Source organism: Taurulus bubalis (genome assembly GCF_910589615.1).
Source record: "Taurulus bubalis genome assembly, chromosome: 10".
Lineage (NCBI taxonomy): Eukaryota > Metazoa > Chordata > Actinopteri > Perciformes > Cottidae > Taurulus > Taurulus bubalis.
The window spans coordinates 12,686,126-12,691,184 of record NC_136598.1 but is presented as its reverse complement, the minus strand read 5'-3'; positions in this window follow the sequence as shown (position 1 = coordinate 12,691,184).

The following is a 5,059-nucleotide window of genomic DNA, read 5'->3' as shown; positions in this document are numbered from 1 at the left end:
CTCGTTATTTAGCTTCCTGTTAGCCGCTTGCTAACTTCCTGCCAAATAGTGACCACCGTCTCGGTGGTTTTAAAGAGACAGTTGCTAGATACACTTCGTGTCGCTAGAATTGTACTAATACAGATATACGCTGTTTAATTAACATCTAATATATGTTTTGGTAAAAAAAAAAAAAAGATGTATATAATCGAAACGAACATATTTAAGTAAAGCTTTAAGCCAATGTATTTTGTGAAGGGACCACCAGAGGGCGCCAGCGGCCAATGGATTAACTTGACCTGATTAACCAGCGGTTATCAGGTCAGATATCCTGCCGCCCAAACTCTTAAAGGAAAATACACACGACAATTCAAACCTTATAATGGCAGAATAAGTAACCAGATCTTATACTAATGTAGAAAGACAACAATTATCGCATTTTATTTGTTAATTATATTTGTATCATTAATCTGAAGTACAAGTGCAGTGCAGTAGCCTACTTGAGTAAATGTACTCCTGTACTACTAAAATATAATATATAGAGAGGGGGAACTTTACATACGTATCATTATTTTAATTTAGTTGGTTTATATGTCAGGCACCTTGTACATACAATCTTATTAACAGAAGACATTATATTATGTCACAGTATGAAAGGTGTAAATCATAAAAATCACTGATGGCCATATTCCATTTAGTTGCTTCATTTTCAGGGTCCAAGTATTGCGCGTGCGGCTTACTGGGAACAGAACATAATATTGTGTATATTAGCAACAATATAGAAAAAAACTGTATAATGTGGTCAATGATAAGCTTTTAGATACGCTTTTAATTTGGGGTTAAGCTTTTCTATTACGGTCCTTGTAGTAAACATTGATGCTCATTACAATTATAATGTGTTATAAAGACTTTGAGTATTGATAAGAGCATCATGAACACATTTTTTGTTAAATTATAAGAAGTTCTTCAACACTTATAAAAAACTTATAACAGTTTAGACTGCATGGAACTTCACTACAAGCCTTATGAGTTTCTTATTATTGTTTATAATAGCATTACAAACGCCTTTAGTGAGTTTAATTAACTGAATATCATTTCATTTTTAAATAATTTTTGGTTTCTTTATTAAGATTAATGCTTTGTTATGCATTTATTAGCAGTTACCGATCACCTTGTTAGGGTGAGTTTGTCATGAGATTATGTTATTGTACGTCACTCATACACCCAAACATGGAGATCTTAACTGGATTGTAATACACAAGGTAACTGGATCAACCACCTTTACCATGACTAAGCCTATTTCAATAACCTCTCTCACCATTCAGGAGGATGACGCACCTGTTTTGAACAGCAGAATAACAAACAGGGGCAATAAGACTGATTATAATATTCGGCAGAAACTGAGACAAGTGATCAGCTGGCCTTCCTTTTTGTACCTCTCCAGGGGATCACTGGGAAATTAATCATAGCCCATATTAATTCTGCCTCTAGAGCTTTAAAATACTACCTCAGACTATCACACACACACACACACACACACACACACACACACACACACACACACACACACACATAGATGACAGACCCACTTTTAGGCCAAGCAAAGGCAGATCACTGAGGAATGACCACGCAGGATTAGTCAATCACTTGATAAGATCGTGCAACCAGAGCTGTGCCATCAAGTCACCTGCAGACACACAGAAGGGACCGTTGCCAAGGTAAAGGTAGAGACAGGTGGAGAGGGACACACCAGACGGCGGCGTAGGTTACGCCCGTAAGACTGGTCTAAAGTCCCAGCCAGAACCAGGGTTCCCTCTAATCATCGTGCATGATGTTCAACACCATGTTGCAGCGTGTTGACAGCAAGCAACAATGATGACAGCTGCTACAGTTTCAGGGTCGAACGAGGGTATCAACGCAGCCACATAGGACATTCACTCAGAAGGCCAACATTTTCTTATTTGTCAGTGTAACTTCTGTAAGATCTTTTTGTGTAAAAAAAAAATATAAATCACAAATGCAGTAGATGCTGAGAAAAGAACAACACAATTATTCATAGGTAATGACACTGTATTGCCTATAATTTTACTGTTTTTCAAATTATGTAATCACGCTCACACATTCCTGAGAGGGCACATTTCAAAGTTTCAGTTAACAAATTATCTGATCCGCTCGGTAATAAAAAACAAACTCCTGACTGAAGCGTTCATGTTGTGGGGCTCCGGATTTCTTAATCGTGATTCATTGATAAGTGGTCAGCAGCAATCCAGGTACGCCCGGATTAATCATATCTTAATTATCCTGGTGCTCCTCACGCTGGTGTGACAGGGCCGAGTTGTGGATCCCCTCCCAGGTGGAGCCAGGATGCAGGAGGAGGCTCAGCGATGAGCTCATTGTTGTGAAAGCCAAACGGAGCGGCCTCCCCCGAGGATAACATGAGAGCCCCTTGAGGCCCTGATCACGGAGAGAGGAAAGTGGCCACGGTTGCTCTTGTTGACATAAACAAGTAGCGCTCGGGGGTTTACGCAGCAGTGACTGCATGGGGCTGGAGTTTCCTCTTATTTTTTGGGGGGGGAATCACTCATTTTCCTCCGAGAAACTTGAGAAAATACCTGAAGTCTGGCCTCTGTCCTACTTTACTCCACCACTGGTGTTTATGTTTTTCTGCCTTTGTAACTTCATGAAGCAATTTTATTTCTTCAAAAATAGTTTAGTCAAAGTGCAAAAATACTAGCTTCACTATATACTAAAAGTACCAAACACTCATTATGCAAAATGTCCCATTTCCCTCCCCCATTCATGTCATGCTATTGATTTATATAGAATGATGCATTGACCATACTGTATTAGAGGGGCATGTACTTAGTGACTTTCCAATTACAGTTTAAGTATTGTATGTTTAAATGCATGAGATTAAGTTCTCACTTAAACATACACTCTGTAATCCAATCAAACAACACCATCAAAACACATGACGTGACTGAAAGTTGCTTTCATTTCCAAGTCGATTGATCTTTTGATATAATATATATAATATTCTGAGTAATAAATATATAGCTGTGCTGGGTAAAACCCCGTCTTTTTAACCCAGTCCATGGTTCAGACTAGTTTTAAGTTATAACTGTAAACCTGCATCTTAGTGCAATGATTTTACTGTACAACCGATGTTTTAACCTAACTTTCACACATATGTGTGTACTTATTACTTTTCTTTCTCCCTGTTGATGAAAGGATGATTTCTTTCTCTGTAATTGCTAAAGACCCATGCATTCATTTCTTTACGCCACATAGATTATACTCTACAAACTGGATAATCGGAACATGTTTTTGGACACCAGAAAACACCAGCAAGACGTATCTGGGATATTGAGATATATGTTTTTAGTACATATCTCCATTCTAAAGACCCAAACTTTCCTGGTGTTGCAGGAGAAATGAAGCCGTGTGTGAACCGACATGATGTGCTGCAGATGCACATTCCTCCACACTGTGTTGACTCAACTTATCACAACAGGGATTTGTTGGGCTGTCAGACTCAGACACACACACACACACACACACACACACACACACACACACACACACACACACACACGCACGCACACATGGACACACACACACACACACACACAAGGTCCATCTGTCCTGCTCTGTTTGAAGGATGAGGTAATGCTGTTGCGCCACAGAAGCCTCTTCTTCATGGTTCATCAAAGCTGCTGTACACGCCAGAAGACTTTTTCTGCTCATCCGTCTGTCACTTTTATATATCAGATAAACCATAACTGTGGTTTTAAACATGGCCAGCAGCAAAGCTTCTTTTAATTTTATCTCTGGTTGCAAACACAGAACACCTTTATGGCCCCGTCAGCACTCCGCTAACGTTACAACGTACATCTGATAAGGTATCAGTGAGTTTTGGGCTGCCCTCTCAGACAGCTTTACCTTTACCTGTTAACAGGCGGCTTTGTGCCTCCTGACGTCACCCGCTGACAGGGCCAGGTTTGTCTCTCCCACCTCCTGCGGTGCCTCTTTAGCGGATAATTATCACAACAGCAGTGGGAGCTCATTTGTGAGATGCAGGTGAGAAAAGAGAGAGGGAGGGGGACGATGAGAAACAAATGAAGACACCAAGGAAAGGAGAGATTCAGGGCAATTTGAGATAATATGAAGGTTTTGTATTCAAACTCCATTCAAATGAAACACTACAAGACAGAACGAAATCAAACTGTGTGTGTCTGAAGATTTCCGTGAAAAGATAAAAGGGTGGAAGGATGCAGGGATGACCGAAGGAACAGAGAGGGAAGGGAAGAGAGATGGAGGATGAAGATACAAAAGGAAAGAAAGGAAGGAACTCGGGCTCCTTCCACACTAAGATGCTTTCTGTTTTGAAACAGCGTTTTGATATGAGTGTCTCATTAAGGGAACAAAAACATAAGGATTCTTAGTTTCAGGTGATTATACACCAAATAAAGCATACTTATTGATATTATAGTCCATTTCTGCCAATAGAGCCCCCTTAATGCTACACACTGGAACTTTAAATGACAAATAAATGTACATTAAAAGACTAAAAAGAAAAGCTAAATGACTAAAAGAGACATTTAAAGACTAAAAGTAGATGCTAAATGACTAAAAAGGCTAATTAAATAAACAAGATACAAGAGAAATTCAAAAAGCAAAAAGAGCTTAATGACTATAAAGACACTTTAAATGACTATAAAGAGCCATGATGTAATGATGTAAAGATTGGTGCAGCAGTATCTCAGTCCGCAGATAACTGGAGGGTCACTGATTCAAATCCAGCACGAACGAAGTAAGGAGTGTGGCCTGGTAGCTGGAGAGGTGCCAGTTCACCTCCTGGGCACTGCTGAGGTGCCCTTGAGCTAGGGCAACCGCTAACCGCTCAGCAACCCATCGTGCCGTTATCTCTCCACATTGTTGCCCATGTGTGTTAATGACGGATAATAACAACAGAATGAAAAACAATGGATTTCTCCAGGAACACCAGCCCCCGTTCAGATGTTTCTAAACCCTGCGGCCTGCTTGCAGGGGGAGGAGCGCAGTGACATGTGGAGGAGGT